The following is a 27,569-nucleotide window of genomic DNA, read 5'->3' as shown; positions in this document are numbered from 1 at the left end:
ATAAGGGTACACTGGGATTGCCTCCCTGCGTAGGTGTGCAGCTGCCACCGCCAGTACCTTGGTGAATACCCTTGGTGCTGAAGCTATCCCGAAGGGCAGTACCTTGAATTGGTAGTGGCGACTGTCCACCTTGAAGCGCAAGTATTTTCTGTGCGCTGGGAGCATGGAAATATGAAAATAAGCATCTTTCATATCCAAGGTTGCCATGTAATCCCCCTTTTTTAGGAGGGGGATTACCTCTTGTAACGTGGTCATACGGAATTTTTGGGGCTTGACATACTTGTTGGCAGGCCGTAAGTCCAATACTGGGCGCATTGTCAAATCTTTCTTTGGCACAAGGAAGTAGGTTGAATAGATACCCTTGTTTACCTGGTGTCCTGGGACGAGTTCTATCGCGTCCTTTTCTAGCAGAATGGCGATCTCCTCGAGAAGGATCTTCTGATGTTCTAAGGAGTGTATTCTTTGTCGTGGAGGGTGGTTCCGGGGACGCTGTAGTAATTCTATACAATATCCTGTGGACACTGTTGACAGCACCCATCTGTCTGAGGTGATCCCTTCCCAAGCCTGGGTGAAGTTGGAAATGCGTCCCCCTACTGGGGTTGCGTGAGAAGGGACCCTGAACTGAGCGTCACTGCTTTGGTGGAGGCGTGCCACCTCCCTTGTTGGGGCTGCCTCTGCCTCTTCCACGACCTCTCTTGTTACCCCTGCCGTAACTTTGGGTAGACTGCTGGTTGTTGTTCCATTGTGTACCCTGTCCTTGGGCATAGTTGCCTCTTTGTGAATTTTGGCCGCGTGGGCGACGAAAATTACTGTTCCCCCTCTGGTTAGGGGGTTTGTTGGTAAGCTGGCCAAGGGATTTGAGAGTCTCGCATTCGTCCTTGGCATTCTTAAGTGCGCCTTCGACCGCTTTCCCAAACAATAGATCGGGTTCTACCGGCTTGTCTATTAGTGAAGCCTGGGTTTCTGTTTTGAACCCCGACTGCCGTAACCACGCATGTCTCTTGATAACAGTGCCTTCTGCTATCAATCTTCCTGCGTTGTCCGCGGCGTCGAAAGTTGCTTTTAATATGCAAGCAGACACGGCTCTTCCTTCTGCCGAGATCCGAGCCAACTGGCCCTTTAACGGTTCAGGAGCAGAGGCTATGAGCGCCGCGACCTCTTCCCATTGATGGCAGTTGTAACTTGACAACAGGGTGGTGGAGTTTGCAATCCTTGCTTGGTAGGCGGACGTTGAGGCTACCTTCCTGCCAAACCCGTACAGTTTTTTGCTCTCCTTGTCGCGAGGAGCTTCTGACGACGATAAGGGTGTCCCAGCCCTCTTCCGAGTGTAGGTAACCACTAGGGAGTCTGGTTTAAGATGTCCTCTTATATAAAGAGGGTCAGACTGGGCTGCCCGAAAAAGTTTTTCGACTCTGGGGTTGACGGCTCTGGTGAGGTTAGGATTCACCAGGGATGGATCTATTCTACGTTGGATGGATTTAAGGATAGGGATGGTCTGAGCGACCGGCCTCCTCTCTCCCACCAACTCTTCTGCGAAGTCCCTTTCCTCCTGTACACCGTGGGTGTCGATGTGAAAATGTTCTGCTGCGCGAGCGAGAACTTCATTAAGGAGGGGCTGGTTATCAACTGGCGAGTCGGTAACTGGGGCTTCGCTCTCTACCGGGGAATCTACTCTGTAAATTTCCTGCTCATCTTCTACCTCCTCCAGGTCCTCATCATCCGCATAGTATTCAGTCCCGGCTTGTTCCTCCATAATTTCAAACTCCTGGAGTGGAGTAGAGTATGGAGTAGAGTAAGGCTGCACCTCGAAGGGTTTAGGTCTTTCGAACCGGGCCTTTTTACTTAGGGGGATAGGATCAGAGGAGCCTGAGGGTGTGGCCCCTTGAGGGTCATACGAAAGGAAATGTTCTGGGTTTTTGTCATAAAAATCAGCTAAGGAAGACATCCTTGACATGACCCTGTCTATGTCTTCACTGGACCATTCTTTGGAACAGGGTATGACTTTAGTAGGCAACTTAGAGGACTTATCAAGGGTACCCTTGCTGGATGTTGATGGGTGGAAGGATGGTCTTATAGGAGTGGAAGGCTGTGCTTTCCGCTGTTTCCCCCCCTCCCCATGCGTGGAAAAATGTTTTCCCTGCCCCTTGGAGGCCCCAGAGACTTTTGACGGCTGGCGTCGATGGTCTGGGGAGGTATCTGTGTGTTTCGAGCGTGGGGCCTCGCTGGTGTTAACTGCGGCCTCGGTCTCCTGGAGCGCGGCCTGGGGGTGGAAGTCGTCTTCGTCTTCCGACGATCAAACTTCTGTTAATCTAGGGAGCGAGGCACTCTTGGCAAGAGTGGATGATTGCCTTGCGTCATGAGGCGATCTCGATCGAGAGCGCCCAGAGGACACCGAGTCGGACCGTTCTATCTGTGCCTCTTTCCGAGAAGTCGACGAAGTTCGGTTGGACTTAGTGTGCTTAGTGTGTGTAGGGTGTGTAGCGCTTGCGTCGCCGGGGGTCTTCCCCATAGCCGCCCTGCCGGACAACCTTCCGAGGTCGGGGACCAGCGCTCGGCAGTCTTTCGACGCCGTAATGCCCTCGCCGTCCGAAAGTACGGCGTCGCTGCCATCGCTGAAGGCGCCCTCCGCTGCCATGGCCGCCTGCCTGGCGTGGTGGGCCCAACGCTTTGTCGAACGGTCCTTAAGTGTCTTAGGCTTAAACCTACTACACGCTCTGCAGTTCGCTTCGGGGTGGTCCCTCGGCAAGCAGAGATTGCACGTGGCGTGCCTGTCGACCCAAGGGTATTTGCGGTTGCACTTGGGGCAGAATTGGAAAGGGGTACCCTCCATACGCACCTTGAGGCAGCGGGCTGGTAAGTGTAGTAAATATATAAGGTGTACCTATAGGGTGTACCGATATACCAAGACTGAAGAGTATGTACCACCCCCCACTCTCCCTACTTGCAGGGCCGAGGCCAGCGGCCTACTAGGCCCGGGCCGAGGCCAGCGGCCTTCCGAGGCCCAGATCCGTCGTGCAGCAGCCGACGGTCGATGTCTTCTCCAGCCGTCGTCGAGGGTCGACGTTGGGGTGGGGAAGGATGTTAATAAATAATTTTAAACTTCAATAATAAGCAAAAGTATGGCTAAAGCCAGGGGACTCCGCAAGATGCTTCCGACCAGTATGGCGGAAAAAAACAATCTGAGGATCCTAGACGCGTGAGGGATCTTGGGTACAGTGGACGTCACACTAGGGATAGTATTACTGGCACGCCTGTGTCGACGCCCATTTTCGAGTTTCGAAAAACAAACTAATACTCCGCAGCTTCCACTAGATGTCGGCCTATGCACAGCATGTGATCTAAGCAGATTCCACAAGCCTCAGAAATATATATACATACATATATATACACATATGGGATACATTACTCACCGTAATCGTATTTCTGATGCTTGTATCTGCTTAGATTCACATGCTGTGCATAGGCCGACATCTAGTGGAAGCTGCGGAGTATTACAGTTTGTTTTTCGAAGTCGAAAAATGGGCGTCGACACAGGGCGTGCCAGTAATACTATCCCTAGTGTGACGTCCCCTGTACCCATGATCCCTCACGCGATTTATTCCAAATCATATGATCTTCATTGCTATTCGCAAGGAATTAATAGATTAGCCAGCACATGCATAATAAAGAGTTGAGGGAAACAAGTAAGGCAACAAAAGGGAGTGAGAGAAAAAGTTTTTTTAAACAGTTTAATGTAAGCAGGGAAAGACAATAGAAGGATGCCCTAACCTTAAAGTCAAGCAAGTTTAAGAATGTGTCTCTCATCTACTCTTGCATTGCAGACAGGCAATGGCACAATTTAGGGTATCCTCGTTTCGAGGTGGCTACTTTACAGATTTTTGATATAGGAATGTCCCAGTAGCTGCCTTTCCACTTGGAATGTGGTCTGTACCCCAAGATGGTTTTTGTTGGCTTTCTGATCGCACAACTGTATGCATGAAAACATGAATTGAGCTACAGACTGCTTAGAGGCAGGAAACCCATGGTGAACGCCACTCCAATTGACAAAAAACGTTGGTCTTGTCAATGCAGTAACAGAGCTGTTTTCACGTAAAAGGTGTATAAACAGTGTGTAAAAAAGGTTCCAATGGAGGGCAAGAGGAAGGAACAAAACAAGTTAACGCAATTCTCTGATGTGCTTAAAGCAACACAGAGCGCATCACAGCAGCACCAGAGGCGCTCATTCCATATACCCGAGGCTGCCTGTGAGGTGGCCTGGCTCCCCAGACGGCTCCTGCGGATAATCTGAGTGCAGCATCCTCCATCCAACCTGGTCCCCTCTGCCACTTGCACAACATCAAGCAATTAACAGGGCAGCCGGGCTAGGACTCCATCTCCCAGCCTGCCCAGCTCTGTACCCACAGGCTGGTGGTCCTGCTTCATCTTGAAGCTCCTCACCGCTTCCAGTACTGGACTCCTTGCTTTGGGGCGACCAAGCCCTGGGCCAACAACAATGAGCGAACAGCCAGCCTTCTCATCCAGCCTCCGAGTTATTGCTTTGCTGTGTCCTGCTACTTGCAAGTACCAATTGCATCTTTGTTTAGCCTCACCCTTCACCATGCACTGCTGATACTATCTTTTCTACTTCTTTCTTCATTCTTCTCTGCTCAAAACCATATGAACACTCTTCGTATCCCTACCATCTTATCCTCAACACCACCCCCCTTCTCGCTCACCTACTCGCTCTATTCACAAAACCTCTAACACTAACTTTCATCTCACTTCCTCTTCTCACATATATGCAAGAGCATCTCTACTTCGCAGACTCAACATCAGCATGCTCCAACATCATACTCTTTATATTGCTTTGGAATACACAATCTGTCTGTAACAAGACTTTTTTCCCTTAGACTTTCTTCTTTCCCATTCCCTCTCTCTTGACCTTATGATCCTTATAGAAACCTGGAATCTCCCTCAGACGCAATAATCCTTGCTGCCCTTCAAGACCGTGCCTACACCTTCGCTCGCTCTTCCCACCCAGCTGGACAGGGGGTAGTGGTGTGGGACTGTGCATCTTCCAGAATTCCTCTCTCCCCCACCTTCCCTACCGCCTGCCATTTGATCCCTCTTTTAAATACGCCATCACCACAATCACTGCTGTGAGAAACCTGAAGGAGTTTCCGTAACTAGTCCCCGGGGGTCTGTCATCCAGGTGGCCAGGACATGGCCATCGCTATTGGATCCAGTTCCTTGGGATGGACCAGTGAGGGAGGATCACCTGGATGGGGGCTGCTTGGGGAGTGGAAGTGGGACACAGACAGGTGAGATGCAGTATCCACGTTCTCATGACAACTTTTCCCCAACCTTCCACAAAGGATACACCAACACTTTAGAACCCCCCCCCCCCCACCACCCCTTTCCGACGCGAACACTTTCGCACATTATGAAGGACGATAGACTAACACTCGAGCCATTTACCTGACTTGTCCCAAAGGTAAAAAGTCCCAGGCAAAGTCAGGCACTTGACGAGAACTGCACACACCCGACGGCCCTTTCCCTTCCCCACACGGATAAAAGGTGGAGCACAAAAGCGTAATACAAGCAATGCCGACCGCACAATGTGAGAGCTAACTTAGCATTGAAGTTCAAGGAGGAGGAGAAAGACAGCGCAAACTGCCCTTTCTGACCAAGGCCGATGAGAGTCCACAGAAGGAATCTTAAGATTGCGAATAGCCAGCGTGTGTTGCAGCAGATGTCTACGGTACACAAGACCCTCCTCTGCTCATAACCAAGCCGGGGAGAGACGCTCGTCTCCGTAGTACCAACCTTGACTCAAAGGAGAAAGAAAGCCAAGCGGTTTATCACAGCCGGTGAGTCAAGGGGAGAGTCCATAAGAAACCAAACTGCATTGAACGAAAAGTAGCAAACGTCGAATTTAACTTTGAACCATTAAAAGAGCTATTGTTCAGAAAAAGGGGAACAGCAGCAACAGCAGTCCGGCACCACGTGGGTGTTCACTCAAGAGACTAGGGCAATTACCTGATTGTTCTAACTACAATAACCAGAAGGCCTTGGGAAAGGCGACAAGGGGGTCAAAGTGGTCATACAGGGGTCTTGTAAAAATCATATCAACAGACGAAAGTCTTTGAACGACAGATGATTGTGAAGCTAAGGGAAGTGAATCCTGGATCGTAAGAGTTGAATGAGAAAGACACGATTGACGAGAGTGAAAATGAAAGCGGGATGCCGATAAAAAGGGGGTGACGTCTAAAGTCCCGAAATACAGTGTGTTGACAAGAGTGAACCTGGCCAAGGGATGTCTACAGAGAACTGTTAAAAAAAAAACATTAAGATTTGTGAATGACAAAGAAGATTGTGTTGAAAGCAATAGTGAACCTGGCGGAGGGAGGCTAACATATGAGAAGGGTCCGAGCCTGGACAAAGGCAACCCAGGGGTCAAAGACATCCCCCAACATGCAAGCAGAGAAGAACTTTTTGTTTATAATTTTGAATACATAAGGCCCATGGCAGCAAAAGACTTTGTATAAAAGACTTAACCACCAAAGGCCCCCGATTGCTGAGAGCAGAACTGTTAGCTCATGCTGGGGAAGCTTGAGCGTGTGCTGTGCTCTAAAGTCCTACCTTATCCCATGGGAAAACGTGAGGAAGGGAGATCCCAAGTACCACAGCCTGACTTATTATTTGTTAACACTTGCTTCTTTCTTAAAAACATTATCTCACACTTAGCGTAAGGATTGTCAATCTTTTTTTATATAGCCCTTCTTACTTGACAAGACGCCACTAGGACTGCCTTATTTGATTGTCGTAGCTTGCTACCATCTTACAGTTAGGTTTAGATTAGGTGTTTTTCCAACTACCTATACAGTTTAATAAACATCCTTTAACTGTGATCACTTGTGTCCGTCTTTACTGTTGCCACCATGAGTTCCTTAGACTGCTCCCCATGACATTCATGTCATCTCTCTAATGGACACATGCTCTAGCTGGTCCATTTATTGGCCACCTCTCACAACTAATTGATTCCCTTCCTCCCCATCACCTCAGACAACCTCTTCGGACGATTGGAAATTGGAAAACCTGGCTACTTAAACCAAACAGCGAGAAAAGACTAGAGAGAAGAGAAGGAGAGTGACATCCGGAAAGAGCAGTCAGCAAGCTTGAAAGCCAACTAGATCCCATGAGGTTGAAACTGGTCTTCGTGAACCTGAGCAAAGGCGGAGAAAGAAAATGGAGCCGCAAGAGATTAAGGAAAGTGGTGTGGAGGACCATACAAGGGAGGTTGGCAATACGGCAGGAGGCTGACAATAACCAGAGAAGCAGTAGCTGTAGGAAGTCGAGAGGTGAGGTAGAAGGAAGGCTGGTTTAGTTTTGAACCAGTATTGGAGTCAGAAACTGGACATTGGAGGCTGCAATGAGGCAGCTGCATGAAGTCATTGGAGCGAAAAGACCAGTGTGTAGAAAGCATCTTGTAAGTCGGCTTGGAGTCAGTACAACTGAAAGTGAGAGACATTATGGCAGTGGCGTGACCCGTCGTGGGTAGACTGTGCGGTCCTACAACTGCGCCGAGATCACCAACAGTCATAGGTCGCAAACTTAAGCGGACCTAAGAGAAGGGGAAGAGAAGCTGAAAAGAGTGATCCCGCAACCCCTGGCGAAACCGGTAAAGAGTTCCTATGAAGAAGATAACGGGAACAGTATGAAGTCCGGAAGGGGTCGGGCTGGTATTGAAAAACAAACCTATGAACTTGAAGTCTTCAGAAAATATAAAACCCCAGGGACAGAGTACAATACCTTTGGGAGGTGGCTTTCGGCAACCTCAAGATGTCCTTCCATGAGGTTGCCAGCAGCCTTCGTGGTTGTCTTCGGTTGCACCTTTGAGATTGCAAAACCCCTCTTGGACGTGGTCTTCGGACGCATCATTGAGTCTTCCTTTGAAATTGCACAACACCTCTGAGAAGTGGTCTTCGGTGGAGTCAGGAAAAATCCGCCAAGAATTGCTGGCACAAAAGGTTTCCCCACCCAATGGGAACTCCCCTTAACCCCAAAGGACACCAACGAACACAGGCGCTGGTCTATTTCTCCTCAAAGTACCATTCTTCTTTCTTCCGTCTATCCTTTGTTTCCCTATCAATACTGGATTATCAAAAGAGTCAGCTCCCCGTTCCATCAGAAGGGAAAGAATCCATCATTCACCAAGGAACTCTAAAGGAATTATCCGAGATCAGAACAGGGAAACCTTGGGCAAGTGGCAGCAGAAGTTGCAAGCGTAGTGAACCATTTTGTGAGATAGCTACCAGGACTGCTTCACAAACTGGTTGAGTTGAACCCGGGAGGGCTAGGGGAGCCTCTAACTCATCCCAGCTGAGGCAAATTAAAGAACATTGTGGAGATAGAGGGAATGAACAACCCTTGTAGGAAACTGAGCGAACAAATTAGAAAGCCGAAAGTAACCTGAAGAAAAGCTTGAAAAAAGTGACCTGTCAAATAGGAAAAGGGAGACATTCTCCTAGGCCTTTGACGGCTCTGGAAGCAGGAAGAGGTATTTTCTTTTCTACTGAACTTTAAAACAAAGCTCAGGAACTTGAGAGACTTATACCCAGGAGAAGGGAGTCATTCTCCTGGGTTGTGAAGAGACATTTACTTAGTCATTTTGTGTTTTAGTGGTAGGGATAGGATACAAGTTTCACTTGGACGGAACATTTAATTTCGTTTACACCGCCTTCTGACTGGAAAACCCCTCTAGTCATGGTTATTTTATAATTCAATATAATTAGTTAGCCAAAACCATGCCTCCGTTTGATAAGACTCCTCATTCCATGCCTCCACGCTACCCATTCACAAGGTAACTCCCTCAACCTTCTTCTCATCTCTCTACCTAGAATATCTCCACAGCTCTTGCTCCCTCTGATCATTCCATTGTCTTTGCCTCAATCTCCACTCCTACTTCCACTCTCCATATTACCAAGCACAAGTTTCCCTCCTCCAAATTCCTGATCCACCTTTATGACCTGCACCACACTCCTCCAATGCAAAAAGTACTGTTCCATCGACTGATAAAGCCTTCTCTAACTTCAATGGTGCACTAAAAGCTCCCTACTCCAATCACTCCTAAACCCTCCCCTCCGTGACCCTGGATAAAACCTACCATCCTACACCTTGAAAAGAACAATGTGGATCTCCAACTCTACCTGACTGCCTTTCAAAGCTACCCCTCTGCTCTTGAACCTACCAAACCAGACTTCGTTCTCGCTCTGTCTCAATCCTCTCAACTGCGGTGCCTCCAAAATTCTCAGGCTAAAGCCTCCTCCATCTCCTCTACTCTTTCTGCTAACGATCTAGCTTTCTAATTTGCTTTGCAAATTTCCAACATTCAAAATATCCTAGCAAATTACATTCTATGCCCCAGCTGCTCACCTTTCTCCATTACCTCTACTCTCCTCTCATGCGGCAAAGTCTGCCTTTGCCCCACTAACCTGGATGAGATTCTTGACCTTCTTTTCTGTGCTAAGCCTTAATGTGCCCTGATTGACCGCCTATCCCCACACAAAGGAAAGGTCATAGCTCCGGGTGTTGCTCCATATCTTACTTCACTCTTCAACTCCTCTCTAGACAATGGCACTTTTCCATCAGCTTACAAGTTGGCTGCTGTCATCCCTAACCTTTAGAAGAACAAGTTACTTCTTACCTTGTAACGTTCTTTCGATGGGATGATCCTCCGACGTATTCCTTATCTCCAGCTTTGCTGACCTCGGAAATGTTCTCTCTAGAGGGCGCTGCGCGTCGACGTCCGCCGAGTCGATGTCCCTCGACAGCCGCCGTATCGACGTCGACGTCATCCTGCCTATAAAGGCCGCGCGCAGCGTCCGTTTTGTAGGCCACAATAATTCTTTCTGGACTCAACTAATCACCCTGAAGGAGCTTAAGCTGCAACAACAAGGGAAGTAGTACTGCGGGGATGGATGGAAGGGTCGATAAGGAATACGTCGGAGGAACATCCCATCGAAAGAACGTTACATGGTAAGGAGTAACTTGTTCTTCGAAGGGATTGTGTCCTCCGACGTATTCCTTATCTTAGATAGGCTCCCATAGCAGTATTCTGTTATTGGAGGTGGGAGTACTGACTTCATGCTTCCTCTTATTGATGAATAGAGTGCAATACTGCCCTTCCAAACCTAGTTTCCTGACTGGAGGAGGAATGCAAGTTGTAAAACCGTGTAAAGGTATGGACGGATGACCACGTGGCAGCCGCACAAATGTCTCGAACCGGCACTCCTCTTTTGAGGGCCGATGAAGCTGCGATACCTCTGGTCGAATGAGCCCTAAGATTTTGAGGGGGCTCTTTTCCTGCCAGTTTATAACATTCCAAAATGGCTAAAATAATCCATCTGGAAATGGTCTGCTTAGTTATCGGTAGCCCCAGCTTGTGACCTGCGTAGCCTACAAACATCTGGTCTGCTTGTCTTATCCTAGCCAGTCTACTAATGTAAAAACTTAAAGCCCTTCTTGGGTCCAGCCTGTGTAACCTCTCTTCCTCTTTCCCCGGATGGGGAGGAGGATAGAAAGATGGAAGGGTAATCTTCTGAGATATGAAATTCAGAAACCACCTTTGGGAGGAAATTAGGCTATACTTGCAGAACAACTTTGTCTTTGTGAAAGATTGTATGAGGGGGTTTACAAGAAAGAGCTTGTAACTCGCTCACCCTTCTAGCAGATGTAAGTGCTACTAATAAAACAGTCTTAAGGGTAAGAAATCTTAACGAACAAGAGTGGAGTGGTTCGAAAGGTGTGCCCATCAGGAAAGTTAGGACTAAATTTAAATCCCATAGGGGAACCTGGAATTGTCTTGGGGGATAAACGTTAGTTAACCACTTTAGAAACTGTATTACCAAGTGTAACTTGAAATAGGATGGTTCTTCCACAGTGCGCTTAAAGATGGATAGCGCTGCGAGATAGCCCTCGATGGTGCCAACTTGAAGGCCTGAATTCGCTAAATAAAGTAGGAAGGACAAAACCATTGGTGTACCACATGAAAAGGGATCGATATTCTTTTCCCTACACCAGCTGCAAAATCTGTTCCAACGGCAGCGGTATAAAGATTTTGTTGCTGGCCTTCTTGCCGAAAGCAACACCTCCATAACGTCATCAGGGAGGTCCCAATCCTTGTACCTCAGCCTTTCAGAAGCCAAGCGTGAAGGTTGTGGGTTTTGATGTCTGGATGGAGAACCTGACCTCCCTTCTGTGAGAGCAGATTCTCTCTGAGTGGAAGTCGAATTGGAGGGCAGATGGACAAGTCTAGAAGGTCCGGGTAACACGTTCTCCTGGCCCAATCCGGGGCAATTAGGATCATGGTTTTCCGGAATCTTCTCAACCTCCTGATCATTTGAGGAATAACAGGGACCGGTGGAAACGCGTACAGGAGTGGAAACTCCCAGTCCACTATGAACGCGTCTCCCAGAGCTCCTCTCGGGGGAAATTCCCTTGAACAGAACAGATCGCACTTCCTGTTGACACTGGTGGCGAACAGATCCACCTGAGGGGTTCCCCAAAGGGCGAAGATCTCTTGAAGGACTTCCTGAGCTAGTTCCCACTCGTGGGAGACTGTGCTCTGCCTGCTCAGAGCGTCCGCTGTCAAGTTCTTCTCTCTGGCTAGGTGAACTGCCGATAGAGATTCCTTCTTGGATTGCCCAAAACCAGAGCTGCATCGCCTCTCTGCACAGAAGTAGCGATCCTACGCCTCCTCTTTTGTTGAGGTAATTCATGGCCACTGTGTTGTCCGTCATTATCAGGACATTCTTTCCTTGTACAGATGGCAGAAAAGCCTTCAGCGCAAGTCTGATGGCCCTCAGCTCTAACAGGTTGATATGTAGTCTGGACTCAGATGGAGACCAACGACCGCTGATGGTCAAGTCGTTGGCGTGGGACCCCCACCCCGCGAGTGAGGCATCCGTGACTACTGTTATCTCCGGCCAACGTTGCCAAAACTGCTCTCCTTTCAGAATGTTCTGACAGGCCCACCACTGAAGGTCTCGAGCCACCCTGTCGGGAACCTGAAGAAGATCTGTCATTCTCCCTGAGAATTGTGACCACTGAGTTCTCAGTGCCCACTGGAGAGATCTCATTCTCAGGCGAGCCTCTGGCACTAGGAAAATGCAGGATGCCATGAGGCCTAGCAACCTCAAAAAGTCGAAGGCTGGGAGACGTTAGGCATTTTGAAACTTGGTGACCATCTGTAGAATATCTTGAGCCCTCACCTCTGGTGGTGAGGCTTTTCCCAGGGAAGTGTCCAGGATCGCTCCGATGAACTGGAGTCTCTGCAATGGTATAATTTGTGACTTCTTTAAATTGAGGGAGAAGCCCAGTCTGTGAAGGGAGTGGCAAACATGATCTAGCTGAATCTGAGCTTGTTCCGAAGATACAGCTCTGATCAACCAATCGTCCAGGTAGGGGTAGACGTGAACCCCTTCCCTCCTTAGACTTGCAGCCACTAGCGACATTAACTTGGTGAAGACCCTTGGGGCGGAGGTCAGCCCAAATGGCAGCACTCGAAATTGATAATGAGAGTTGCCAATTGCGAACCTCAGGTATTTCCTGTGTTTGAGATGGATTGGCACATGGAAATAAGCATCCCGAAGGTCCAGAGATACCAACCAGTCCTAGAACTGAAGGGCCTGAAGGATCTGAGAGAGAGTTACCATCTTGAATGGGTCTTTCCTGAGGAATTTGTTCAATTCTCGCAAGTCCAAGATGGGTCTCAGTCCGCCTTTCTTTGGTATGAGAAAGTAAGGGGAGTACCAGCCCTTGTACCTCTCCGCTACAGGTACCGGTTCTATGGCACCTTTCTCTAGCAGGTCTAAAATTTCCTGCAAGAGGAGCGGATCTGGAGCTTTGTGAGAGCTGATCCCCGGTGGATGACTCTGAGGTATGCGTAGGAGAGGCAGGCAGTAACCTTGTGCAACTGTCTCCAATGCCCAAGCATCTGACGTGATAGCCTGCCATTCCGCCAGATGTTGAGTTAACCTGCCTCCTACAGGTGTCTTGTGAGGGAAGTCCTCAGAGTGGTTTTGGGGCGGCTGATGCAGATGCCGATGGTAAAGAGGCACATGCTGTTGCGGCTTTTGAATATCTACCCAGTCCACCTCGGGTAGTTCTTCTTTGTCCCCTTTGAGCCGGTCATCCTCTACCGCTTCCGAATGCGGAGTAGAAGCGAAAGGACTTGCCTCTCGCAGAGGTTCCTGTGGGATGAAAAGGTGCCTGACGGATTGCAGGGCCTAGGGATTTTGCTGCTGCCTTTGATGTTTGCAGTTTTTCTAAACTGTCATCCGCCTTTTTCCCAAACAAAGAAGAGCCATCAAATGGCATTTTCAAGAGCCTGGCTTGCACATCTGGGGCAAAACCAGACTTTCTCAACCAAGCAAATCTCCTGGTTGTTGTACTTGCCGCCATTGCTCTGCTGATACAGTCAGCCGAATCAATGCCCGTCTGGAGGGATTCGCAGATAGCGTCTTTACCGTCCTTTATGATATTTAGGAACGCCTCCCTTTCTTCTCCCTCCGGGATGCAGTCAGCCGCTGTAGAAGCACACTCCCAAAGTGTATGGCTAAATCTAGCAAGGGTGCAAGCATTAATAGAATTTAACACCATGCTACATGCCGAAAAGACTTTCTTAGCCATAGCATCGTATTTTTTATCGTCCCTGTCCTGTGGGACGGTAGGGTAAGTAGTCTGGATGTCAGTAGAAGATGCTGCCTGTACCACCAGCCTTTCGGGGGATGGGTGTTTGGACAAAAACTCAGGGTCTGCAGAAGATGCCCTGTATTTAGTAGACGTTTTTTATTTACTGCCGGGACGACATCTGGGGTTTCCCAGTTCGACATTATTTTTCTTTGAAGAGCTTTATGAAAAGGTACTACAGGATCCTCCTGTGGACCTTTATCAAGAATATCCGTGAGGTCATCCTGTTGGAAAGCCTGTGAAGGTGTTGACCACCCCATAAATTCTGTAATCCTGGCCATTAAGGCTCTATAAGGGGTTTCAGCATGCTCCCCCGGGTCTGGCCTAGCGAACTCCACTTTCCTGGGGAAGTGTCTAAACCACTTGCCTCATGTAAGAACCATGGAGTTCCTTTAATCTGCGTTCCTCTGAGGATAACTCCTCTTGAACTGGGGTTGCAGATCCCTGCAACTCAAATGTCTCTTCTTGGTCAGACAGTTCTCCCACTTCCATAATTGAGGACATTGTTCTCAATTGGTCTGAACTCACAAAGGGTGTGAAACCCATCTCCAAGGCAGAGGGTGCCAAACTTGTCGTAATCGGCCTCGAAAATGTCAATGTCATCGATGTCGAAGGCTTCGAACGTGGCGTCGAAAACAAAGGTGGAGGTCTCGAGGTCCTCTATAGAATCGGAATTCTGCTTGAGGATATCGACAATCTCGACGACATCGTTATCGAAGACCTGGGAATAGCCACTGGGTGTGCCGCAACCGTGACTTTCCTTGGCGTCGACGCCGGTGTTGAGGATGGCGTCGAGTCGACAGACCCGTGTGTCGAAGGTCCCTTCGACAACGGCGTCAAAGACACCGACCTCGGCGTCGACGGAACCTTCGAAGAAGGATTCGAGGTCTTTGCTTTACTCGAGGGTTTGTGACGCGCTCGAGAAGCTTCCTTCGCCGGGTGCTGCGACTCGTAGCGTTTTGGACCTTTGGGTCTTTCGACCAGAGCATCGCTCTCGGCAGTCTTCGAGGGGGTCGAGGCCGCTTTCTCGAAGACGCTCATATTTTTTCGGAATTCCTCCCATTCAGCCCGGGAACTATGTTTCGTGGGGCAAGGGATTCTCTTAGGTGAAACAGAGGAAGAGGAGGACGAAGAAGGGGATCTTCGGCATCTCCTTTTCGAGTGCTTCGATCTCGAGGAGTGATGGGACCTGCTTCGAGACCTGGAGCGCGAATGGTGACGAGGAGACGAATGTCTCGACTTCGTCGAAGAAGAAGCTTTAGAAGTCTTACCTTTTTCCATCTTCCCCCTACGCTCCTTCAGGGCCTTAGCTGTCATCGACATACAAGTCCTCGCACTCCGAACAATGGTGTTCAGCTCCCAAACACCACAGACAGACCCTGTGAGGGTCCGTCAGCGACATCTTTTTTCCACAGTCTCTGCATTTTTTAAAGCCGGACCGAGGGGTCGTCGGTTCAGACGAGGAAGCCATCGAGTATGGCTCGAATATCTCAAGGAAAATGGAATAATATCTACGAAACTGAGAAACGATATTCCGAGGCACTGATTAAGCGCGGAAAAACGGAACTGAGCAACGGACGCTGCGCGCGGCCTTTATAGGCAGGATGACGTCGACTCGGCGGACGTCGACGCGCAGCGCCCTCTAGAGAGAAAAAATTTCCGAGGCCAGCAAAGCTGGAAAGAGATATCTAAGATACAATCCCTTCGAAACATGGTTTAGATCCAAACTGTCCTGGAAACCTTCATGCTGCCCCCCTTTTTCTTCAACCGAATCACCGAGTTCTTTCACACAAACTCTCGGATCCTCTGCACTCTACGCAGTCAGCTCTCAATGTCAGCAACTACATCTCTTCCGCTCGTCATGCTAACCATTCATCTATTCTTATTTTTCTTGACCTCTGCTTTCTTCAATACCATCAAACATTCGGACCTTCAAGGCATCAGGGACAAGGCACTCACTTGGGTTGCTTCCTATCTTGCCTCCGAAACTTCTAGGTATCAGGAGCCGCCTTATCTCCCCACCCTTACTGTTGGCGTTCCCCCCAAGAGGCAGTCCTGGGTGCACTTCTATTCACTCTATACCTCTACTCTTGGCGTCTTGATCTTGTCCTACGGCTTCTTCCATCAACTCTTTGCTGTTGACACTACGATCTTTTCCTTTCCCACCTTATCCGACTAGCTATGGTCAGAATTGTCTGTCTCTATGCCATCAAATACTGGATGGCATCTCCCTCTCTCATGCAGCTCAATTCCATTAGGGCTGATGTTCTCTACTTTCCATCCAAACAGGCCATCTGTTCCTCTCCCCCTCCATTCTTCTCTCCCGACTACCTTCCCTACTTCGACCCTTCTCAACTTCTCGTTCTTCATCCCCAAATCTACCACTGTGGCCATAATTAATCTCAAAATCAAAAAAAAAAAACTTCTTCTTCCCATCAACACTGCTAAGCACCCAATATCGTCTTTAGTGCTCTCTCTCGATCGGACTATTGTGCCATTTACGCTGTGGCCTTCCTAACTATGCTTTTTCACCTCACGACAAAGTTCCTAACTTTGCTGTCCATACACTTCAACCTTTCCCGCTTTACCTCCACCTCCCCAGCCTGTCATTAGTTATGCTGGTTATCTATGAGACGGAGGGCAAAGTATAAACTCATTCTCGTCTATAAAACTATATGTGGACTTGTCCGACCCTATCAATCGGGCTGCCTCACTCAATACTCTTCCTTTCTATGATCCTCGACTTACATCCTTGCCACCTCACATGCCCCCTGAGTTCTCCCTCTCGTTTCTGCTCTTTCATTACTCGCTCCCTTAGTCTGCAATGCTCTTCCTCTATCCACATTACTCCCACTGTTTAAATCCAACCTCCTAGCTCACCTTTCTCAAGAATCACTTACATAGCATCCAACGCCACCACATCTCCTTGTTCTCTCACCTACCTCTTTACGACAATCCCACAGCACTTATCCCTCACCCCTTCACTGTAAAATGTAGCACTTCCTCCACTATCCCGTTCCTATATCATGCTCTGTCAGTTTCACATTTCTACATCATCATCTGGTGTATCCACGTCTTCTCAACCAATGCTAAAGAGACTGGTCCTCCGCTCTGTAAATCAGCGTAATTTTTTTTTTCCTTGTAATTTTCATTAAATAAAATGTGTAAATCAGACATCGCCTTGGGTAAGAAAGGAAGGTCCACCATTTAAAGTGCATATAATGTTGGTTAAGTGACTTATTTATTAGTGCATAAAGCCTGTATCTCACTAATCTTTCTAGCTGATGCGGCTACAAAAAAGGCCACTTTCCATGTCGGACACTGTCTACCTTATGCATGGGCTTTGAATGGGAGGACTCAAATGATATGGCAGAACAACATTAAGTTCCAGGGCAGGGGGTAAGGAACATATTTCACGTGCCCCTTAGTAAGGTTATAAAAAACAACCTGTGGTGCTAGGCAGGACTTTCCAACAGGATCAATCGGAAAATGGTAATGGGGTGGGCAATCTGGCTTCTCTCGGGGTAATGGGTGGTACCAAGATACAGCAAAAACAAAGAGGTGATGGCAGGAAGGTTTAGAATGTATCTTAACCACTGGCATTACTCTGGGAAACCCTCCAGACCATCGTTCTTCGCCTGCCAAGCCATTACAGAAGGGGAAAGACCATATGCAAATCAGGCTTGTACCCACCCCAAAAGGGGCAGTCAAGCCCGAACTGCTAGGCCACATCCCTTCTGCACGAGACCACAAGCATCCCCAAACATGTTTCGCCCTTGTTGGGGCTCATCAGTGAGGAGTAGCTTGGGTCTCTAGGCCCGGCAGGCACGGGACCCACGTCTGGGCATACCCGTCATACTCGGGGTGACAAAGCAAAAACAAAGAGGTGATGGCAGGAAGGTTTAGAATGAATCTTAACCACTGGCATTGCTCTGGGAAACCCTCCAGACCATCGTTCTTCGCCTGCCAAGCCATTACAGAAGGGGAAAGACCATATGCAAATCAGGCTTGGCCCCACCCCAAAAGGGGCAGTCAAGCCCGAACTGCTAGGCCACATCCCTTCTGCACGAGACCACAAGCATCCCCAAACATGTTTCGCCCTTGTTGGAGCTCATCAGTGAGGAGTAGCTTGGGTCTCTAGGCCCAGCAGGCACGGGACCCACGTCTGGGCATACCCGTCCCACCCGGGGTGACAAAGCAAAAACAAAGAGGTGATGGCAGGAAGGTTTAGAATGAATCTTAACCACTGGCATTGCTCTGGGAAACCCTCCAGACCATCGTTCTTCGCCTGCCAAGCCATTACAGAAGGGGAAAGACCATATGCAAATCAGGCTTGGCCCCACCCCAAAAGGGGCAGTCAAGCCCGAACTGCTAGGCCACATCCCTTCTGCACGAGACCACAAGCATCCCCAAACATGTTTCGTCCTTGTTGGGGCTCATCAGTGAGGAGTAGCTTGGGTCTCTAGGCCCAGCAGGCACGGGACCCACGTCTGGGCATACCTGTCATACTCGGGGTGACAAAGCAAAAACAAAGAGGTGATGGCAGGAAGGTTTAGAATGAATCTTAACCACTGGCATTGCTCTGGGAAACCCTCCAGACCATTGTTCTTCGCCTGCCAGGCCATTACAGAAGGGGAAAGACCATATGCAAAGGGCATGACAAAGACTGATATGTTTGGGATATTTCTTCTCTGTGAAAGATAGTGAGCTAAAGACTCTGGGTAAGTCTCTCATAACCAGGACAAATGTCTGGCAGAGAGACTCCCAGGACCCCTCTTGTCAATTTGCATATTCAAGTAACTTTGGGTCTCACCCTAAGTTACTAGGGGAATCCAGACATGGACCCCTTGCTCACTATTCTTAGAGAGGCACAGCTCCTCACCACTGATGAGGTCCAACCAGACCGAAACACGTGTCTGGGGATGCTGTTGGTACTCTTGTTCAGAGGAGAATTGCCTAGCATTTCGGTGCTGGACTGCCCCAGGGCAGGACAAAGACTGATATGTTTGGGATATTTCTTCTCTGTGAAAGATAGTGAGCTAAAGACTCTGGGTAAGTCTCTCATAACCAGGACAAATGTCTGGCAGAGAGACTCCCAGGACCCCTCTTGTCAATTTGGTACCAAGATACCACATAAGCACACAACATATACTATTTACAATACAGTTATGTATTAAGACACATCCAAAGAGGAAAGCACGCTAAAATAAGAAATAGTAGAATAAAAACACCAAAGGATCTAAAATGGACCCAAACATTTAAAATCACTAGTACACATTTTTAATGTTTGGAAAGTTATTTAGGGAGACTTTAAATGTGTTCAAAAAGCGAAGCCTTAAAATCACAAGTGGAAAGTGGCAATATTACAGACAATGCTCCTAAAATGGTATATATATATCCAAACATAAATGAAGTACAATTTACCTGGTAAGTAACTTCTTTACCTACTTCTAGTAAGTTTAGCTAGTTAGGAAAATGTTTCCTATAGAGTGCAATGGGACAAAATGTGTAGGCAGTGTGATTAATCTAGCAACCTCGTCACAGATTCCCTGGAGGGAAAGCTCATTTTACGTGGCCATGGTAAGGCAGAAACTACCCGACTCGGACCCTGGGGGTGGCTATATGCGGGAGGATCACGTAGGGGAAGACACACTCCAGGTAGGCAGAAAAAGACTAGCTAAAAATAATCCTTCAGCTGTAATTCGTAGTGACTACCATGCGCCGTTGCAACATTCCTATATGGCTTATTGTAAAGTAGTGAATTCTCAGGTTTTTCTAACCAACAATATTATTTACCACCCACACCCACCTTAGAGTACTGAGAGGAGGAAGAGGGATGGTAGACCTGGAGCGGTAAACCAGCGTAGCGTACTAGTCATTGGAAAATGCTAAATTAGACCGGGACATTTCGAGCAGCTGCATCAGACAGCTATTTAGGACACCGGAGGCGAGGGGATTGCAGAATGCAGTACAGTGGCCGACTAATACATCGTGCCGAGAAGCCAAGCCGGGAGAAGTTTGCCACATGCTCGTCATGGGCAGCCGGAGCTGCCAAATGCAGAAGGCAGCAAAGCAGGATCCAAGAGGCTCAGGTAACGCACTGCCAGTCAGCGGGCCTAAAGTGAAAGAGACAATGAGACGCGAGGCATGCTGAAGGTGCCACTGAAGACTGGTAAGGGTCAGAGAGAGCAAATGGGTTACCAGGGTGCTTTAGGGAGAATACTGCATACTGTACACAGCAAGAGAGCCCAAATAAAGGCAGTGTAATTGATACGAACACTGTTAATAAAGGGTTGGTGATCCAATACTTGGGAGCGATTGCTTGCTCGATACAGGAGAGCAAACAGAGTGGAACAGCAATGGCAGGATAGTGAACCAGGTAATGTGCGAGTCTGGGATCTGCACCCAAGTAAGAAAGTCAACACCCTGGCAGGAGAGTAAACCAGGGGTCAGAAGAGAAGATAAAACAAGGGTTAAAACCCCACCCTGAAATTGTGGAACTGTGAAAAAGGGAAGACCCATAACCCTTTTTAAGGATGAGTTACAAAGTTACAATGCCCTGGCAGGAGAGTACAACAGGGATAAGAAAAGAATGGAGAAAGCCTCTGAAATCATGAAACAGAATGGAAACGGGAAGAACCACATCCCTTTAAGGAAACATCGAATATTCAAGCGAACTGTGTTCTTTAAAGGAGATTCAAGCGAAGAGTCTTCCCACTTGAACAAACAAACTGTGATAAAGGGATATTTGAACCACTAGAAGAAATCTAGGGGAAGGGAAGATTCCTTTCCTAGAGGAACTTTATTCCATTTCTTTTCTGCACCTTTAAACTTTATGTTTGGAACTTTGAAAATCTACAAGTACGTAAGTTACAGAAATCAATGTTTACACATTATATTGAGTGTAAGAGTCAGTGAGTTTTTGGACACATGACCCTATTTGGTTTCACACATCAGACACAGATGTTCATTCATTTTTTTGAGGTAGGGAAATCCCTTAGACCTAGTGACAGGTAGGATTTATCCAAACGACATCCCCCCTTTCCTTTTGTGGTGAATAAAAGTCTTTAAACCACACTTAACATGCCACGGTGTCCAAGTCTTACTCTTGATCCCTTACAGCAGGCTTGTGTTATAGTGAAAATATAGGTATTAACTGCTCACCACAGGTGCTGAAGATGCCACAGCCATCAGTCTGAAGGACCCTCTCAGAAGAGATCCAGGGATTAATTGCTGAGAGGAAGAGCAGACACACTAAAAAGAAACTGTTGATGTCAGGGAGGCTTGAAGGACTGCATATAGAGCCCAAAGACCATGGAGAAGGGGACCAGAGACAGATTGAAGGGCATAAGACAGAGAAGGTGACAAAGGGTGAAGAAAACAGTCAAGGAACCCCAGGAGCGGCAGGTGAGAGGTTAGATTAGATGTCAGGTTTAAGTTTGGTTGCAGTTCCTGTTGTAGGGTCTGCATGAAGAGGTAGAAAGATGGCTGGGAAAATAACACCACTGTTGACATTGGATAACTCCATCTTAAAGCAACCCATGGACTACTGGACACGACTGACATGGCAGCAGCCAGGAAGCACACCACTGATGTAAATGAGGACTTCGGTGGATGGTCTCATGTTGAGGAGCCATACCAGGAGTTTGAACCAAGTTGTCCCAACGAAGGAGCAGGAATATTTGAGCAGCAGGATTACACCACTCAGATACCAGCCAGGCAGAAGGGGTCCCACCTCACATCTGAGGAGTACCATGGGGCTAGGACGCTTCAGGGAGCACCAGACTGCTGCAGGTACAACAAGTTCAGCGATTCCCATTTGAAGGAAGATAAGGAAGAGCTTGAAGAAAGATTGCACAGCACCAAAAGGCATAGTGTCAATGTCGGAAAGCTCACGAGTACAGCAGTCCACCCATCCACAAGGATCCTCAGAAATGCATTTCTTGAATTACTTAGGCTCTCCCTATGACAGTCATTACTTACACAGTTCTAGAGTTTGTGGCTTGCATCCGTCGCATGCTTTGCATATTCCGCCATGTATTGGTTTGTCTGGAGTACTGCAAGTTTACTTCCAAAGTAAAAAGGGATTTGACTGGGTGTTCAGTTTGCACCATCTCTGCTGCTTGTGCAGGTAATCCTGACCAACAAATCGCAATCCTCTGATTGTCTGACGAAAGGCATGCCCACTGAGTGCACCTGCAGTTAACCAACTCTCCTTGCTACCAGAAAGGCCAAATTATGAGTAAGCAATTGAAGAAAAGCCTTGTGCATGGGTTCAAATGGAGGACCCATGCATTTATGAAACACTGGGTTAAAATCACACCGTGGGGCTGGGATTGCAACTGACATGTACATGCTTTTAACACCTTCCATGAAAGTCTTCCCTATTGGTACTTTACACCAAGAAACCTTGTGTTGAAAGGCAGTGTATGCTACCAGTGAACTTTGAGCAAACTGTATACTAAGCCAGAGTCTATAAAGTAGAGAAAGCAGGATACTTCATCAGTGGGGGTGAGAGGGCAGTCTACTGACTAACACCTTTTGTTGCTCCATATAACAAATCGATGTATTATTTTCCATGTATTGAAATAACACCTGTGTTAGGTTTCCTTGATTCTCGATATACGTACATACACTGCTGTGGTAAATTTAGATGAAACTTCTGTGGCCTCAGGAGGCTGGAAGGTGATGGCTTGCGAGTAGGGATTTGTTTTCTGGTGCTACTAAAGGTCCAACAACACTGACCAGCTCGTTTTACCCTAATGTAATACCGTCAAAGCTAGCAAAGGTGCAAAAATTGGAATGCCCTGCCAACCTCACTAAGGAATGAAGAATCATACACTACCTTTCGCAAAAACCTAAAAACCTTTCTATTCCGCTAATGTTTTTGCTTACCAACATGCACGGTTATGCCTGCACTGTAACCAAAGTAAAGTATAACCTATGCCTCTTAACACTTGTCATTTTACTACTGCTACCGACTGTTACATCCTACCTATGTTAAACTGAAGCCTTCTGTAACAGCGCCACGATGCCTCAGGGCAGCTCTGTGCGCTTTATAAATGCAAATAAATAAATGTGGCTCCCAAAGCCTGGAATGGACTACCCCCTGAATTAAGGGGCATTAAATCAACTGAAGTGTTGAAAATTTAATTAAAAAGCCATGTTTTCAATTTCTTTTTAATCACCCCCTCCTGGCGATACCATCTTTTGTTTATGTTTTTCTTTGTTTCTCTGTACTGGCACCCTTACCTTTCGGGTCCATGGACTGCGCGGTATACATTAATAAAAGTAAAGTTAACCAATCACTGTCCTCTGGGTAATACGGCCCCCATCCAATGACGGTCCTCTCCCTAAGCCATCTTAAGATTTGGCAAGTGCGTAAAGTGGCGGCAGACTTCGCATGTGAATCCATGCCAGACCCATGCTGGAGAGCAATAGTTACAGGTAAGTAACTTGTTCCTTCTTCAGCGTGGGGTCTGGTATGGATTCACATGCTCATGAATAATAAATACATAGCAGTACAAAATTACACAACCACGGGAGGTGGCAAGGCTCAACAGAACCAATCAAATCTTACCCCTGGAACGGACTCACCTCAAGCGTACAGGCTGCATAGCACTGCTTGGCCGACTCTGGACTCCGCCCGGGAATCCTGGTAGATGCAGTAGAATCTTGTGAAAGTGTACATGGATCTCCACGTAGCGGCCCTGTAGATGTCCAGCCGGGGCACACCAGACAGTAAAGCCGTCGATGCAGCAATCGTTCTGGTGGAGTGGGCTCTCGGACAGCCAGGCAGCGGTTGGTAGTGCGTGATGCAGCCGCAGAGCCACCTTGAAATAGAAGCCTTGGACAAGGTCTTACCATGGTTCACAGGACCAAAGTTCACAAGAAGTTGTAAATTCTTCTGAAAACTCTTTGTGCGTGTCACGTAGAACTTCAGGGCATGAGCAACATGCAACAAGTGCAAGGCCCTTTCAGCCGGTGACTAAGGCTTCAGGAAAAAAACAGGTAACACCAAAGGCTTGTTGAGGTGAAATTCCAACGGAACCTTCAGCATAAAAGAGGGGAGCGTCAGCAGAATCACCCTCTATTCGTGGAAAGCCAGGTATGGCTGCTTGCAGAATAGTGCCTGGATCTCACGTGGTAGAGGTGATGGCCACAAGGTAAGCAGTTTTACATGAGAGGAACTTGAGGGGCTTGATGCATAGACTCGAAGGGCCCCCCCCCCCCCCCCATGAGCCTCATCAGCACCACATTGCGTTCCCACACCAGGGCAGGAGCCTTCACCGGCAGGAAAGATCGATACAGTCCTTTTAGGAACTCCTTGATGAAGGAGACTAAAGCGAAGATCTTCCTGGAGACCTGGTGTAGCAGGAGATAGCAGCCAGATGTAACTTAATAGAGGCGTGCGCAGTCCGGCCTTGGTCAAGGATAGCAAGTATGGAAGAATCTGCAGGGCCAAGACAAGGCGTAATCCTTTTAAAATGGCACCACGTAGTGAAACGCTTCCACTTGTGACCGTAGTGCTTCAAAGTCGACTCCTATACTCCAAACTCTAGGGCTGCAGGAGACAAGCCCTCAGGTTCTGCGATTCTCGGTCGGGTGAAGAATTGCGCCTCCTTCCCTGGAGAGGAAATCTAGAACCACCGGCAGCTTGACCGGAGGCAACGCCGACAGGCTGAGAAGGTCCGGGTAACAAATCTGCCTCGGCCACGCCGGGGTGATGAATATCACCCTGCATTGTCACTATCTGAGTGTGTTGATGACTCGTAGCAGGAAAGGCAATGGAGGAAACACGTACAGAAACAGGCCTTCCCACAGGAAGGCGAACAAGCCCCTGCACCCCCCAAGGCTCCTCGGTTGGTGGAATCTGCTGGCAAACGTCTGGCATTTGGAGTTTGCTGCCATCGCAAACAGATTGATCGGGCCTGCCCCACTTGACGAAGATGCAGTCTGCCTGGTCCTGCCAAAGTTCCCACTCGTGGCAGGAGCACAATTCCTTGCTGAGGGAGTCTGCGATGGTGTTCTTGACACCCGCCAGGTGAAGAGGAACATCTCTTATCTGACGGCCCAGTGCCACAAGTCCTGCTCTTCCTTGGAGAGCGCTGGGGATCGAGTGCCCCCCTGTATCCTGATGCAGAACCTTGTGGTGCTGTCTGTAAAGATCCTCACCACCTTGCCCTTCAGAGATGGAAGGAATGACATGAGGGCCGAGAACACTGCCCGTAGCTCTAGGATGTTGATGTGGAGATCCTTCTCCTCCGGCAGTCACAGGCCTCTGGAGTGCAGACGTCCGGTGTGGGCTCCCCAGCCTTGCAGGGAAGCATCCGTGGTGACCATCTCCTGGTATGGGAGCCCTGGGGGGTTGAAACCCTTTGCCCCAAGTGATGTTGGAGTGGCACCGCACCACCTGATCGCCCAATGGAACTCATCAAGCAGGATCTTGTCCGCAGCTTCCCAACAGCTGTATCCAGCAAGCGTCCAGGAACTCCTGAAGACCACATCTGTAACCTGCAGAGTCGGATAGGTAGATGCAAGCTGACATTTCAAGCAACAACTTGATGGTTCGCACCGTGGCAGTCTTCATCGACAACAGTCGCTGCACTTTCCACTGAATGGCCACTACTCTCTCCTCCGAGGGCGACGCCAGGCAGGAGACCGTATTGAATATGGCTCCTAGGAACAGCACGTTCTGCGATAGTGTCAAGCAGGACTTTCGATAGTTGGAGAACCCCAATCCATCAGCAGTTCGGTCGTCTGTGTGTGTCTGGCGGCCAACTAACAAGCGGGCCCCAGATGAGCCAGTCGTCGAGGTACAGATACATGTCTATACCCTGTAGACGCAGAGGCTCTGCCACCAGTGCCAGGCACTTCGTAAACACCCTGGGGGCCGACTTCAAACCAAAAGGAAGGGCCTTGAACTGGTAGTGCTGTCCCTGCAGCACGAAGCGTAGAAACTTTGTGTTTCTTGTGAATGGGAACATGGAAGTAGGCGTCCTCCAGGACCAGTGACGTCAAGAAGTCTCCTTTTTCCAGTTGGTCGAGCACATGCTCCAACGGGGCCATCCTGAACTTTTGGGACTTGAGATACTTGTTCAGACGTTGCAGGTCTAGAATAGGCCGCCAGCCCCTGGTCTTTTTGACTAAAAAGTATCTGGAATAGACTCGAGCCCCAGAGTCACTGGGAACTAGATCTATCGCCCCCTTTTGCAGCATGGCCCACATCTCTAAGAGCTGAGGGATGTACTGCTCCTGCCAGGTCCCCAGAGGGATCCGTCGGCACCTGTGCTGAAACTCCAAGGTATGTCCTTGGACGAGAGCATCCAGCACCCATCTGTCGGTGATCTTTTCTCACTCACTGACGAAGCTGGTCAGCCAGCCTCCCACCGTGGTGCATGGATGGGGGCACAACGTCCTGGCTGGTTCAGGCTTGATTCCGGGCCCAGTTTTTGCCTTGCGGGCGACTGCAACGCTGTCTTCCACCGTAGGCCTTCCTGAGTCAATCTGGAAGGCTGATGGTACAATGAGGAAAAACCTTGACGACCTGTTCACCTTCCCTCTGGAGGAGCGAAAAAAAGAGTGGTGCTGCTGGAGTGTGCCCAGGGAACGGGCTGTCTCCGTATACGCTTTGATGGCCAGTAGGGACTCATTAACAACCTTCCCAAAAAGGTTATCTCCTTCGAAAAGTTTGTGCAGTACCTTCGCCTGGACCTCCTGCCAGAAATCCAGCTTAGGCAACCCCATCTGCCGGAACCATGTGTCGGCAATGTCCATTGCCACTGTGAGGGCGTGATCAGACTATAGCTCCCCTTTCTGGAAGAGAGCGATTGCCTCCATCCTCTTGTCTGTGAGGAAGTCCAAAATCTGACCCAGCTTGTACCACAGCTCCCAGTCATACCTGGCCAGGATCGCCAGTGCGTTGGCCGCCTTGATGGTGGACGCTGCAGTGTAAATCACCTTTCTTCCCATGGCATCCTTCTTCCCCGCCCAGACGATAGAGTCTCTCCTCCTCTTTTGATGGGTGAGGAGGATAAAAAGTGGTTAATACTATACTTTGTGCAAGGTGAAACTCTACAAAAACTTTTGGAAGAAACGATGATCGCACTCTCAAAACTACCTTGTCATTGAAGGACGTGAAAGGAGGTTTCGAAGACATGGCTTGTAGCTTACTTACCCTGCAGACAGGCGCGATAGCTACTAAAAAGGTCTTTTTTATAGTGAGCATTTTTAGGACTGATTTTCTATACTCTGGTCTGGTGGACAGATGTATAGAAGGCCAACCTATCTTGTGACAGAGACCACTCTGCGAGCGGACACACACCAGTTCAAGTTAGCAGTAGGCTAAGTCGCAAGAGGTGGTGAACTTGTAAAGGGTCCACAATGAGTAAACACAATGGGAATCACAAATTACACTTGGTATATATAAAAATACTGTTATTTATGACCAAATAGCACTATGAAAAATGACTACCATCAGGTAGAAGTATCACACAACACCAATAAGAGATTACATATGACAATGCATTACTTACCGTAAAAGCATTTCTGATGGTTGTATCTGCTTAGATTCACATGCTGTGCATAGGACCGACATCCAGTGGTCACTGCGGAGTATTGCATTTTGTTTTTCGTAGTCGAAAAGGGGACGTCGACAAGGCGTGTCTGTAACACTATCCCTATAGTGACGTGTGTTGTACCCACAATCCCTCACGCGTCGAGGTCCCTCTGTTTGTATTTTTCTGCCCTGAGGGAGCCTTCTAGACGTGAGTGAGTACAGAAAAGAGAGAAATATAGAAAGATGTCTATGTTCCTTCCATCCGAGCGGGGAGGAAGGG

The 27,569-nt window shown here is 48.5% G+C and overlaps 1 protein-coding gene across 8 annotated transcripts in view; it reads right to left on the bottom strand.

Annotated features, from left to right (window-relative positions):
* The window catches only part of DPF2 (double PHD fingers 2), a 763,557-nt gene that overhangs the window by 235,269 nt on the left and 500,719 nt on the right, over positions 1-27,569 (bottom strand). The gene's annotated exons all lie outside the window — the stretch shown is intronic.

This window comes from Ambystoma mexicanum, chromosome 2p, assembly GCF_040938575.1.
Source record: "Ambystoma mexicanum isolate Mex_15411 chromosome 2p, UKY_AmexF1_1, whole genome shotgun sequence".
Lineage (NCBI taxonomy): Eukaryota > Metazoa > Chordata > Amphibia > Caudata > Ambystomatidae > Ambystoma > Ambystoma mexicanum.
The sequence above is the reverse complement of the archived record's forward strand: the minus strand, read 5'-3'. Positions and strand labels throughout refer to the sequence as shown.